This window comes from Homarus americanus, unplaced genomic scaffold (assembly GCF_018991925.1).
Source record: "Homarus americanus isolate GMGI-L3 unplaced genomic scaffold, GMGI_Hamer_2.0 scaffold11054, whole genome shotgun sequence".
In the NCBI taxonomy this organism is placed as follows: domain Eukaryota; kingdom Metazoa; phylum Arthropoda; class Malacostraca; order Decapoda; family Nephropidae; genus Homarus; species Homarus americanus.
The window spans coordinates 11528-27132 of NW_024727766.1; the positions used below are offsets into that span (position 1 = coordinate 11528).

At 39.4% G+C, this 15605-nt stretch overlaps 1 pseudogene; it reads right to left on the reverse strand.

The window, feature by feature from the left end:
• Positions 1-396: 396 nt before the first annotated feature.
• LOC121865913 lies at positions 397-8837 on the reverse strand (annotated as a pseudogene).
• Between the last annotated feature and the right edge of the window lie 6768 nt (positions 8838-15605).

A 15605-nucleotide genomic window follows, 5' to 3' on the forward strand; every position in this document is an offset into this window, starting at 1 on the left:
TAATATTTAAGAGGTAGAATTTTATCTCTGGTGCTTAAGACGACCCCTAACTTTGGGCTGATTTTTTTTGTGTTCAAATTCGTCTAGGCCGAGATATACTGTAATAAAAACTATTAAAAATCAAACTAGCAAAGCCTTCTAACAAAGATATTATAAACATATGTATATATAAGTAATAAAATGAAAAATTATAATGAATAATGTAGGTTAAAATTGTTTTTATATTTTAGTTATTTTAAACCCCAATGCATAAAGACGTTAAAACAAAGATTGAAAGGAATAGGCAACCTTAAATTGAAGACATAACAATTTTGAAAATATGTCGTAATACTAAAATATGAAATTGATGATTATTTTATTGACACAATAATAGGCATGTTAAAACCTTAACCTTTACTAATGTGAAATATGAGCCTGCTTCTTCTTTGTCAGCTTAACCAATCGTGGTTCAATTGAGGACAGTGCCACGCGCAATGGAGAATGAATATCCATACTATTCCTGTACTTTGTCTTAATGACACTCATGGTTGAAAAGCCAGTTTCGCAGAGGTATGTTAAAGGAAATGGGAGAAGAGTTTTCAGAGCAATTTCAGTAAGCTCAGGATATTCTGCTTTCACTTTTATCCAAAAGGAACCAAGTGATGTATTAGTTTCGAAACTCATCTTCTATCCTTCGTCAGCAGCCAGCTCCAACAATTTATCCTCCATAGTGACACTTGGGTCATCTCTCAATGACATAAACGGATTTCGGATCCATTCATTCCCTTTCCGTGGATCTTCTTCTGCTGGAAAGTAATGCTGAAAACGTTCTGCCAAATTCGTCAAGTGTTCTCTGATGACAATTCGTAGAGATGTAACATTAAGGCCTTCGCCTGCTTCGGCGATGACTGTCGCTAATTGGTGAAATATGTCATAACAATCTCTTGACACTCGACTCTTCCATGCTTCAGGCTTTCGTTTTTGTCCGTCGATCTTGTCTGCCATTGTAAAACTCGAAGCCATCCTTCCCTGCATGGAGGTGTTGAGATCATTAAGATGGCAAAGATATCAGCCAAATAAGCCAGCTTGGCTAGCCAATCCACATCTCGAAACAATTGTGACCAATTTGTTTTTTTGTCCTGAAGAAACTCGGCAAGCTCGTTTCGTAGCTAAAGTACTCTTGACAGGACTTTTCCTCTCGATAACCAACGTACTGTACATCGGCATGCAATAGGAGCTGTTATGATCAGCTCCCATATCATCACATATTGCAGTGAATAGCCTCGAATTTAAAGCATTTGCCTTTACATGGTTCGCAATTTTTACAACCTCGCTGAGCACACTGTTTAGTTCTGTTGACAATTTTTTTGTTGCAAGACTTTCTCGGTGAAGGAAGCATTGCGTCGACTTGCATTCTAGGTCAAGCGCCTTCATCTGAGTAACCACTCCCGAATGCCGTCCTAGCATTACGACAGCGCTATTAGAACATACGCCTACACAAAACTTGAAATCCAACCCACACATCTGTTAACGATATACAGTAGCACTCGACGACGCGGTCAATTGAACCCACAGGGTACCGCGGAAAGTGAAAACCGCGTAAAGTGAACAACAGAACATATGGGATTAATTCCAATAGAGACTGGCCCGACCCCCAAACTCCACTTTTTCCGACACAATACCTATGTTGTAGTAAAAATAACATCTAAATTTATGATGGTATGCTCACACAATTAATATTTAAGAGAAATACAGTCACCAGGTTAATGTCCATTCAAATAATGGACTCAAATCCCCCCCCCCCCTCTTCCCAGCTCACTAGCTCCTACCTCTCTGAGAAATGTTGGGTGAAAACACTAGATTTTAACGTTTAGTAATAAATAATACCTCAGACTAAAGTTAGGATAATATAATTGACATTTCTGGATTCCTTGCAGGTCAGGGAATATTTTGAATGTAAACTTAATACATTTTGCACAAAAGATAAAATATTTGCTTTGTGTAAACCAAATTATTACATTAGATCTAAAATTTGTATGTCGAATGCAAAATCCATGATGTTTATATTCAAAATGATCATCATATTGTAAGAATTCCAGCAATGTAAATTATATTTGGTCCAGTAATTTGTATGAATTTTATGAGCTAAAACAAATATCTTCAGTTAATAAAAAAAAAATATTCTTCACGACACTATCTGTCAATCAAAGTACCCCACCTTGCCTCCCCCCTCCTCACACTATCGCCAGCTGGGTTGGTCGGTCGGTCCCAACCCTCCCCCCCACCCCCCACCTTCCCTCCCTACCAGAGAAATGTTGGGTGAAAATACTAGACTTTAACTTTTAGTAATAAATAATACCTCAGACTAAAGTTAGGATAATGTAATTGACATTTCTGGATTCCTTGCAGGTCAGGGAATATTTTGAATGTAAACTTCATATATTTTGCACAAAAGATATAATATTTGCTTTGTGTAAACCAAATTATTACATTAGATCTAAAATTTGTATGTCTAATGCAAAATCCATGATGTTTATATTCAAAATGATCATCATATTGTAAGAATTCCAGCAATGTAAATTATATTCTGGCCGGATAATTTGTATGAATTTTATGAGCTAAATAAAAAAATAAAAAAATTGTACTTCACCGCGTATATGAGTAGATGCACCGCGGAAAGTGAAAGTCCGGTTCTGGCAAGGTACCGCGTAAATGAGAAGAAATCGCGGAAAGTGAAACCGTGTAAAGCGGGGTAATACTGTAGTCGCTCACAGTCTTGAACACTTCACTAGTTGTTTTTGTTGGTAGTGAAGCAGAGAAAAAAAATCTCTTCCTTCAAATCACCCTCATGTTCAAAGCGCACATACACCAGCAGAATTGCCATATTATCAACATCTGTACATTCATCAAGCTGCAAAGAAAAGTACTTTGCTAATTTAATCTGTCCTATGAGCCGATCTTCCATATAGTGAGCTAGATTGTGAATGCGTCGAGCTGTAGCGTCATTTGAAAGTGGCACCCGAGCCACTTTCCTTGCCGCCGTCTCGCTCAGCATTTCCATGCAGACATCTTTAATACAGCCTATCACTATCGTCTCACCGATTGTGTATGGCTTTTTAGCCTTAGCAACTCGAAATGTTACTTTATAAGAAGCCCGCAAAGCACAAGTATTTATGTGTTACACCTCAAAGATCTGTTTCTGACGGCCCTTTAAATCAACATGCTTTCTTTCAAAGAATTCTTTCAACTTTGAACTTATTTCTTTATGATTTGTGTCATGGGTTGCGTTAGGCTTACCTACGCAACCAACTCCAAAGTTTGTTTGACTAGAGATAAGACACCCAGCGAGGCATAACTGGGACATATATTTTCCATTAGTGGCATGTTAGCCAGCCTTTAGGGGGGGTGGGCAGTGAAACAGTGTTGTACTGTTCATCGCTTCACACCCAAAAACCTCATTTTATGTAGTATCCCCTTGGCCATGGGTTAGTTAAGAAGTCGTCTTGACTCTCTCCCTCCTGAAAGGGAGCGGGGCACCACACCACACAGAGTCCTCCACCCCACTCCGCCCTGTGGACCGTCGTCGACACGAGATTAAGTGTGTTAACCTAGGTTGTTATCCCGTGGAAATATCACTTGCGGAAGACTGGTTGCAACAAAAGCAATCCAGGCTGCTCTATTGCACCTAAATGGTTAATTCAAGTCACGCTTATCAGTTCTCCTTGTCACGACAGCCGTCTACAGTGACTGTCAGTGACATGAGACTATGTGTGGTAACCCAAGAGTACTTTTTGTTGTTATGGTCCGTGGAAAGAAGTTCTTGTGCGGAAGCCTCGTTGCAACAAAAGCAATTCAGGCTGACAATAAATGTATCACTTGAAAAATTAAGGCTCTGTTAAGTCTTACCCATAGTAGAGTAATCACATGTGTCCCCAAGTTGAAAATTCTCTTTAGAAGATTAATTTTATTACAGCGTGAATGTGAGTGAATCATTTATCCATGCAAATTGTAAATCATTGTATGGAAGCTTGACAAATAAATGTAAGTGCAATTATCTGCCCGTATCTGTGATCCTATCTTATTATTACTAAAGGTAATGACTGATTGGTTATGACAAAGTATAACCAATAACTTAGATAGATGTTGGAAATTAATGGAATTCATTAAATCATCATTTATCAAGTATCAATCATGGAATGTCGAGTGGTGGAGTGAACTTCTACGTAGATACACCATGATCTCCTGTAAGTAACCAGTGTGAAGGTATCGAATTCTACGGTAGGAAATAAGAAACACAACATAATATAATCTTTATATAATATAATCCACTCATACTACCACTCCGAAAACTAAAACCATGACAATTTGTATTTAAATGCCTCATGAGGTTTGACGGCTTCATTGAGTCGTTAGCCAACACATCTCTGCGGACCGGCAGCCGATGGCTCGCGTACCACCACTTTGAGTAGCACTGATCTTCGCCACGAAGATGCCGGAAAACCAGCTTTTCAAAGTGAGACAGATTGTATAAGTATGGAAACACAGAAGAAGGCAGAGCATTCCACAGTTTGACTGTGTGAGGAAAGAAGGAGGTACTATAACGGGTTATTCTCGTGTGACCCACATCCACAGAGAAACGGTGGGCACCGGGAGCAAGACGTGTGTTGTGAGGCTACGGCCTTGCCCGCGGTACACAGGATGCCAAATCCACCGAACATTGCCCGTTAAAGTACCTATAAGAGAGAGAGAGTGAAGCAACATTGCAGCGAAGAGAAAGGGAAGAGAGATTGTCGACTAAAGGAGGAGAGTTAATAAGACGAAATGCCTTTGATTCCACCCTATCTAATAGTTGGACAGAAGAAGAGCCACCCCAGATATGAGAGCAGTACTCCAAGTTAGGACAAATGAATCCCTTATATACAGTTGGTCCTCACATTAAGCGGTCCCGCATTCCGCGTTTCACCGTTAACGCGGTGCCTTGCCAGAACCTAACATTCTCACATTCCGCGGTCGCGAACGCCATTACGCGGAGAGTGTCCGGCGCGACGCTATTTTTAGATTTTCCCCACGCGCCACCCGCCTGCCCGCCTGCCTGCCTCTCCCTCCTCCTCCCTCCGCTTGGGCAAGCGGCGCGGTAAGGTTGCGCAGTGTGTCTTTGTTGCGTTATCAATGACGTCATATGACGTACAAGACCTGTGATTGGCCATGCATCCCTACCCTCCTCTGCTGCTAGCTGTAATTGGCTTAAAGTATTATGACGTGTCCACCCGGGGGAGGGAGGGAGGGAGGAAAGACGACGCTTGACCTAGCCTCGACAATTTCATCCCTCAAGGCCACTCCGTGTTAACGCACATCCATTGTTCCGTAAAATGGCTTCCGCCGGACCACCACCCCCAGAGAAAAACCTTTCCTTACCTGGACCCAGCGGCACTAAGCCAAAGAAGACACGACGTTCCTTAAGCTACGAGGTGAAGTACCAAATTATTCAAGATTTGGAGAAAGGAACACGGCAAGTTGATCTCGCGCGCCAGCATGGTGTCAACGAATCTACGATCCGGACTATAAAGAAGGATTCAGCCAAGATAAAGGAGCACATGAAGATCACAAAGTCTACAGGTGCTTCTATGATCAAGTATTTTCACAACCAGGTGCTTCTCAAGACAGAAAAATTACTTGTGAGGTACTTGGTGCGTCAGGCGCGACGGAACATGGCGGTCGACACTTGCTCTGTGAAGGACTACGCACGTGAACTGTACATGGCAGTGGCACGAAAGATGGGAATTACAGAGCCCAAACCCTTTACTGCTTCCTCTGGGTGGTTACAGAGGTTTAAGATCCGGAACAAGATCACCAATATAAACATTGGTGGTGAAGAAGCGAGTGCTGATCGTGCTGCGGCTTGGGAATTTCCTCCGTTTTTACGTGAGATTATGGAGGAAGGACAGTACAGTGACGACGAGGTGTTTAACATGGACGAATCTGGTCTTTTCTGGAGAAAACTACCTTCCAAGTCCTACATTGTGAAGAATGCCAGCAGGATTCGGGGCCGGAAAATGCAGAAGGAACGCATCACCGTCCTGTTTGCCACCAATGCCTCCGGTACCTGTAAGCTCAAGTTATCGGTGATCCACACAGCACGCAAGCCGCACGCCTACAAAACCATGGACATGACCAAGCTAAATGTCCACTGGCTGACAGCACGTAAGGCATGGATGTTCTCTACACTGTCCCTCTCCTGGTTTGATGACTGTTTTGTTCCCGATGTAAAGAAATTCTGTGAGCAACAGAATGTCCCATTTAATATTTTGTTGCTGCTGGACAACGCACCAGGACACTCGCCCCTACTGTTAGATCGTCACCCCAACGTAAAAGTGGTCTTCCTTCCTCCCAACACTACGTCTATATTACAGCCCATGGACCAGGAGTTGATTTGCAATGTGAAAGCAGCATTCTCAACAAAAAAATTCCAGCTCCTCAACAACTACACCAACACCAGGGAAGAGTTGCGTGACCTGAGTGACACCACCACCGATAGCAAGAGCGACGAAGATGAGGAACAACGGTTAGAACAGCAAAAAATACTCTTCAAACAATTCTGGAGAATATTTAACATCAAGAAAGCTGTGGACATCTTGGTGGAGTCATGGGATCAGCTGTCTATTGCTACAATTCGTCACGCATGGAGACATGTGTTGCATGGAATACCAGGTGAGAGGAGGAGTCAATCTGTGACTGGTGAGGTTCAGAATGTTGCAGTAGCAGTGAACCTTGCCAGAGAAGCTGCGCAGACTGTTACAGTTCCAGGCTTCTCCGAGACCACCAACGACGACATCCTGGAGGTGATCAGAAATCCTGAAGTGACTGCCGACGAGATGTTGGAAGAAGAACACGTCAGTGAAGAGGAGGAAGAAGGTGCGTCAGTCTCCGAAGAACACAATTTAAGTCATAGTGATATTAAGGGTGCCATGGAGTGTGCAGAGAAGATGAAGTCCTTCCTTTCCCGCGACAATGACGATGACCGCTATGAAGTCTTCCATAACCGGCTGGTGCAGGCTATGGAGCCGTACATCAAGGTGTATCACGACAACATCAACGCCAGCCGTCAGCAAAGCATAACAGATTTCTTCACCCGCAACCCACCACAGCCAGCCCAAGCCAGTGATAGTGACAGTGAAGTTGACTTTGAGGGATTTGTCAGGGAAGCCCTGACAACTGTAAGTGACAGTGATGATGATTCACCTAGTAATGGTGATTCACCTGAGGGCCAGTAATCTGCCCTCTGCCTCGGAACCAGTCTCCATCCCCGTATGCCGACCCATCTCTTCTACTACCGTAAGTGTTACACAAAATTTTTAGTTTTTTAACCTATTCTTTATTTTTCCTATGTTAACCTTTATCTTTCCTAACCTAACCTCTTCTATATTACTTGTTTTTTCATACCATCATAAAGTTAAGATAAAATTTTTACTACGACATAGTTGTGTGTCGTCAAAAAGTGGAGTTTGGGGATCGGCCTGGACTCCATTTAAATTAATCCCATATGTTATGTTGTTCACTTTACGCGTTCCTCACTTTCCGCGGGACCCTCCGGGTTACATTAACCGCGTAATGTGAGGACCAACTGTACAGTTGGTCCTCTTACACAACATGGCGGATGGCGGGAGGTTTGGATCCAAAAATGGCGCGGCTTGCCAGCCGCTCTCCGCGTAATGGGGTTCACGACCGCGGAATGTGAAAATGTTAGGTTCTGGCAAGGCACCTTTTTAACGGTGAAACGCGGAATGCGGGACCGCGTAATATGAGGACCAACTGTACTTGGAGCAACTGCTCAGGAGTGAAGTAGCTACGGCATCTGTACAACATTCCCAACTTTCAGGAGGCAGCTTTAGCTATATTAACGATGTATGATTTCCAGGACATATTGGAGGAAATGGTGAGGCCTAACATATTTATTTCAGAATTTGACACGATGATAGCGTCCTGAAATGTAATTGGTGGGAGATGGTCTAATTTACAAAGTGAAATTGGTAAATATTGAGTTTTATTACTATTGAACTTAACCAAATTTGTACCTCCCCATTTAGAGATGCTGCACAGATCCGCATTGATAGAAGTAATGATATCAGCTCTAGAAACATATCTAGTTTGAGAGTTAGGAGGAAGGGGAAAATGTGAAGAAGAGTGAAGAGTAGAATCATCAGCGTAAGAATGGATAGAATTAGTTGTAGTGTGAAGTAAATCATTGATAAAAAGAAGGAAGAGAATAGGTGAATGAACAGAACCCTGTGGAACACCACTACTGGTAGAGAAAGAGCGAGAGATCGATCACTCGACAACAACTGCCATGGATCGGTTCTCAAGGAAGCAAGAGATGAGAAAACAAAGTGGGGGAGAGAAACCAAAAGAGGGAAGTTTAGATAGCAAAGACTTGTGCCATACCCTGTGAGATGCTTTGGAGATGTCGAGGGCCACGATGAAAGTTTCCTCATAATCCCTAAGAGAGGATGACCAAAGATGGGTGCAATAGGAGAGCAGATCACCAGTAAATCTCACCTGGCGAAAGCCATACTGATGATCCGACAAAAGAGAAAGGCGTTCAATGTGACGGAGAAAATGGGAGTTCAAGATAGTTTTGAAAATGAAGAAATATATGTATGTCTATCCCTCACACTCAAAATATGTTTATTCCATTTACATTTTTGACCTTATAATGTTTTGGGGAGCACATTCTGTTTGAAAGATTGTGTGTACATGTGTATTAGCCCCTGTCTAACAGACAGTAATACTTATATTGCTGTGGGTTACATACATTAGTTTTATATAATTGCATCACCCACGGTAACTTTCCTATGCGCCATGTGTAGTCATTAAGTGGACATGTGACAGTGTATTCCCACTGTTTCCTCACACCTTGAATATAGAGTCATCATAATAATTATAGGAGCAAGATATAAAACTTGTTTGGGGTCTTCAGGCTCTCAGAACGGAACCTAATTTTCCCCATAAGTTTTTGATATTGATATACAGTACAGCACGATTGATCACTTAACTGTGACTTTTTGAGGTCCCTAATTATTCTGCCAGCACCAATAATTATACTATATTATATAATTATTCTGCCAACACCAATATTTATACTATACAGTATTATATAATTATTCTGCCAACACCAATAATTATACTATATTAGTATATACAGTGGGGTATGCTATAACGAACGGATCCTACTACGAATATTCCTATAACGAACGGTTTTACCTATAAAATTGAGAATGCTATAACGAACGAAACTCCTACAACGAACATTATTTAATTTTTATTTTTTTTTTAATAATTTATTGTTTATTATTACAAGTATTAATGATATTCTTTATTTCAGGGGTTTAGATGCATATTTATGCACTTTTTTACAATTTTTACAATTTTATTATATTTTTCAGTGTTAAGTGGTTGTATTTGGGGGCCTGGAACGGATTAATCCTATAACGAACGAATGCTATAACGAACAAGGTTCTAGAACCAATTAGACTCATTATAGCATGCCCCACTGTATTTATTCTGCCAACACCAATATTCATACTATACAGTGACCCCTCGTTTAACGAACACCTCGGTTAACGAAATTTCGGTTAACGAACTGCCTTCCATAAGGATCTTCAATTCGGTTAACGAACAAAAATTCGGTTAACGAACAAAAATTCGGTTAACGAATTTCTTACGAACCGACCTCAACATGTTTTCGCTTGCACTGGCCGGGCAACCAGCTTTAGTATCAGTCTGCCAATACATTAATCGGTTCTAGGGCTTAAATTCCTAACTATTTTAGTAAATATCAAGAAATTTATACTATTCAATAATTTTAAAAGTTTAATATTCAATTTTTTAGTCATTTTAACAATTATTGAACATAATTGAAGGTAAAGTGACTAGTTTAAAGCGCAGCATCCAGCCTCTTAACACAGCAAACCGGCGTTAGTCTCTCTCTGTTTTCACTGGAGGTAACATCTTGCTTGAGACTCTCTTCAACTAAACGCTTTTTTTCTGTGTTTCCAAGCAAATTATTGGTCATTTTGAAATATATTTTACATATTGACAATATATAATGCAGTGCAGTGTTGATTTAAAGAAAATAATCCTGAAATACACCAAGAGAACTAAAATTTATGGGTGAAATGGTGCCATTTGGTGACTTCTCTTCCACCCCAATGCCTTCTCTTCTTCCTTCTCCTCCACCCCCATTGTAATTCCCATCATCATCATCATCATCATCATCCAGGAGCCTTCTACATACACACCTCAAAGTAAGTGAACTTTTCTACCATTTTTGTTGAATTTAGGAAATTTTCGGTGAGCTGGAACCAATTACCCAAAAACCCATTGAAACAATGGTTTCGGTTAACGAACGACCTTCTGGAACGGATTGAGTTCGTTAACCGAGGGGTCACTGTACAGTATTATATAATTATTCTGCCAACACCAATAATTATACTATATTATATAATTATTCTGCCAACACCAATAATTATACTATATTAGTACAGGTTGTACCTCTCTAGTCCGGCATTCTGTGGTCCGGAAACTCCCGTGGTCCGGAACGATTTTGGTTTGTCCAATAGGTAGATAGGCAGCATTTTTTTTTTATTTTTTTTTTTTTTACTTATCTGAAATATTATTATTATTACAGGAGTATTAAATTTTTGCCCCTCAGGCCCCAATGTGGGTCAGTGACCTATGCCCGGCTGGGCTAATCCCCTTAAAAAAAAAAAAGCCGCGGGAAATTAAGGTTTGTTTACATCCGGCAGTTCGGCTGCACTCTCTCTCTCTCTCTGCTTGTCTATACAGAGTACAACATTTAACCCTTCAATATATATGAGCAGTAAATAAGTGTTGCTTTCATATTCTTATGTAGAGTAATGACGATATATTTTCACATGTGCGCACTTACATACGAGCAGTCTCACTTTTTTTTTTACCATTAATGGTTAGCCACTTATATTGTTCCATTTATTAACATTAAATAACATTACAGGTACTTCAAGCAACCATATTCATTTTTTACATTAATTTTACTACAGCTAAACTCAGGGTCTTATTTTCTTCAGTTTTATATGTAGAACCAATCAGTCACTGGCAGCCGTCTCGTCTCCTCTAATATTCCACGTATTATTAATAAATTGTATTGTTAATTTTGCTCACACGTACATTAATTCAATAAAAACAAATTCAGAAACATTAATTAAAATATATATGAACAGTAAATAAGTGTTGCTTTCATATTCTTATGTAAAGTAATGGTGATATGTTTTCACGTGTGCGCATGCGCACTTACATATGCGATCTCTCTTTTTTCTTTACCATTATCGTTAGCTACTTCTATTGTTCCATTTATTTCCATTTATTAACATTAAATAACATTACTTAAAACAACCATAATAATTTTACTACAGCTACAACCAAGGTCTTATTTTCTTCAGTTTTATATGTAGAACCAGTCAGTCACTGGTTTTGTAATCAACGAAAACAATGCTTTGTCATTTCCTCGTGTGTTTTAATATTCTACGTATTATTAATGAATTGTATTGCTCATTTTGCACACATAAACATTAATTCAATAAAAAAGACATTCAGTAATAAACAATAATGAATCTTTTGTACATAAGAGAAATGACTCTGTTTACACTATTATGCATGTCGTCTGCACGTTGGCGGGCTGTTCAAACCCTTCGAAATTCAAGTTTCCGCCGTCAAAATTTTTATTTATTTTTTTTTTTGTGTGTTCCAATAAAATACGTTAAGAATTAAAAACTCGCGAAATTTAAGAAGCTACTATACGACATTTAACCCTTCAATATGTCTTCAAAGAGACCATGATGCAGAGAAAGTGGTGCTAGTGCTTCCAGGCATAAGCACAAGTCACTATCTATCCAGGAAAAGGGTGAATTTCCATGGTCCGGCACCGGTCAGGTCCCGAGGTTGCCGGACTAGAGAGGTACAACCTGTATATATTTATTCTGCCAACACCAATATTCATACTATACAGTATTATATAATTATTCTGCCAACACCAATATTCATACTATACAGTATTATATAATTATTCTGCCAACACCAATATTCATACTATACAGTACAGTATTATATAATTATTCTGCCAACACCATTATTCATACTATACAGTATTATATAATTATTCTGCCAACACCAATATTCATACTATACAGTATTATATAATTATTCTGCCAACACCAATATTCATACTATACAGTATTATATAATTATTCTGCCAACACCAATATTCATACTATACAGTATTATATAATTATTCTGCCAACACCAATATTCATACTATACAGTATTATATAAGTATTCTGCCAACACCAATAATTATACTATATTAGTATATATATATTCTGCCAACACCAATATTTATACTATACAGTATTATATAATTATTCTGCCAACACCAATATTCATACTATACAATATTATATAATTATTCTGCCAACACCAATGCAGGGTGTCCTATACATTTCCATACATAGGAAAAATAAATTTTATATGAAAATCCATTTTTATTTATATAATATGCTCTACATGACTACCATTCTGTTGAAAACACTCTTCAATGCGTGTCCTCCACTGCTGAAGAACACGTTCAAGCACAGCTGGAGTTATGCTTGTAATGGCGTTGGTGATACGTTGTATGGAAACCTATGGGACACCCTGTATTTATACTATACAGTATTATACAATTATTCTGCCAACACCAATATTTATACTATGCAGAGGTTCCTCGGTTAACGGACGGTTCGATTAACGAAATTTCGGTTAATGAATTAGGTCCCATAAGGATTTTCAGTTCGATTAATGAACAAAACTTCGATTAATGAAATCCTTGCGACAAACACGTTTTGCTGTGTGCATCAGCTGATCGGCCAGCCCGCCAATACAGTACAGTCGACCCTCGTTAATTCGGACTAATAGGGGGAAGGATGTCCGTTTTAGCCGATTGTCCGAATTAACCGATTATGGGGTTAATATTGCATTATATTTCAAAGTCATTGTTTTCGTCACGATTTTATCCCACTTTCCACTGTAATACGTACGTCATTTCAGCAAAAATATTACATTTCCGTGAATGTATTATATCAAGCACAGTATGAATAGAATATCATTGTAATATAACAGTATTTTAACCGAAAACTATTAAAAAAACCAATAACATCTCAAGAACATCGAAAGCTTAGGTAAAGTCTTTTGTTTTCGACATGTATTTTATCCTATTTTACATTGAAATACATAACGTTTCAGCAAAACTTCTATTTATTTCCGAGAATATATTCATTCAGGCGCAGTTTAGGTAAAATATACATGTGATGTAACAGTTTTTTAACTGATAACGGTTCGAAAAACACGTACCCTCTAGCCCTGTTCAAGGAGAGGACTGGGAGGAGCTGTTTGGTGCTGCAGATGATGACAAGGAAAATGATTTGGATGGATTTTAATGAAAATATTCAGAAATATGGTATCGTAATATTTATTCAAGTCAATTAGGATAGAATATTATTGTAATACAACAGTTTTTTAACTGAAAACCAATCGAAAAGCGATTACGGTAACATCTTTTGAACGAAAGAAAGCGAAAGTCATTGTTTTCGTCACGATTTTATCCCACTTTCCACTGTAATACGTACGTCATTTCAGCAAAAATATTACATTTCCGTGAATGCATTATATCAAGCACAGTATGTATAGAATACCATTGTAATATAACAGTATTTTAACCAAAAAGGAGTACAGGCATCCCATGCGTTACGGAAGGGTTCCGTTCCCGGAAAATTGACCGTATCGCGAAATTCCGTGACGCGAAACCTATTTTCCCATTGACTTCCATTATAAAACTGGAGATGCGTTCCTAAGGAATTTTTTCGGCCCCCAAAAAGTAATTCAAGCACTTTTATTAATGAAAATAAACATTTATAAACATATACAATACAGTACATTAAATAATTTTTGATATACCTTCTTAAAACACCAATTTAGGGGTTAATATTGCATAATATTGCATTATACAGCTATGTGTATGTTTATTTGAGTGCCCTGTTGTGAGGGCGCGGGTTCCCTCTCTGTCTCTACACCACCCTCATCTTACTTACTTCTCTTAGTCTTACTCTTACTCAGTTCCGTCACTTATTCTTTTGGTAGCATGGTCAAGGGTCTAGGCACATGGGTATGGTAATTCTGGTATCAAGTCACTTGGATGGAAATAAAGGTAAAATACTGTGGGAGAAAGGAATACACCTGAAGTACTCTAAGAACACGTTTATTAATATGCAATCAATGGGGAAAGATATTGTATTAATCATATAACTACCAGGCTCAACTCCTGGGCTTATTGCAGACTCAGTACTTACTCAACATACTCGTAAATAATTAAACTAGCATATACAGGGGTCCACTACCCAACATGGAATAATTATTTCCATCTAATTATCCCTAACATACATGTTACAACCCTCACTGTGGACATACACTTCCAAGGAGTAACCCAGGGTACAGCACTGGGGCTCGCCACTGTTGTTATTGTGGTGTAGCCAGACACATGGCGGGTCTGGGGTCTGGCCCAACGAAGCCGTGGGGCACATTAATCAGGCCGCATCGGTGCCATCGTTTCGTATATGATCCCTGCTGGTTATCTACTACATCCGAGGCCGTTGTTGAATGGTAGAGCGATTCAAGAATCACAATGGGATCTGGAGACAAACGGGAGAGCAGACGTCAGGGGACATGACAACACAAACAAACTCTCTTGTCTAGACGACAGACGTATTTACGTTATATTACTTCTACACTGGGTGAATGACAATTCAACTGTTAAATCATGAACACTGGTGAACACTGATATTCACTACAATTGACTGAATTAACTGAATGGCTACACATAAACATACCTGGAGAAACATTGGAGCAGCGTCAAGGAGCACTCTCCCTGGCTCGTCTTGAGTATATATACCCCTGAGTTGCCAGTGATCGCTACTCCCGCAATGACAATAATTACAAACAAACTAACTGTTACTCATTCAAAGATGACCCTCAGTTGACAAAGGTCTGGCGAATTATTTAAGTTGATTTACCCAGACTAATTCAAGATTGAGCTTCCCAGGAGAAAGTGGAATAAACCACGCATTGACAACTGTCTTCACAAAGGCGGGACTCTGGGAGGGAACACAAGTGTAGCGTGTATGGGGAAAAAACACGTCTTCTCGGGTCGCTAACTCACTCATGTTTTGCGGGCGTGGAGTTTAATAAGAATCATCAGTTAAATAGATCAGCAGTCAACGTGACCATGACACCGTCATAGGAGTCCGTTTTCTCTCACTTCTGCACTCCTGAGTCGTCCGTTTTCTCTTAATCTTAAGAGTGCACCAGAGACTATTATTTTCTAGTAGTGACACAGAATTTGATATTGCAACTGGGGTTGCAATTGTTGAGGCAACTTAGGTATGTCTGATTACAGTTGGAATATTCAAGATACATTGTGAGTGATGTTTAAAGCTTCAACTGTCTTTATGGTTGGTAAAACTTGTCATGTCTGTCAGTCTGAATGGCATGTGTGAGGCCTTGTG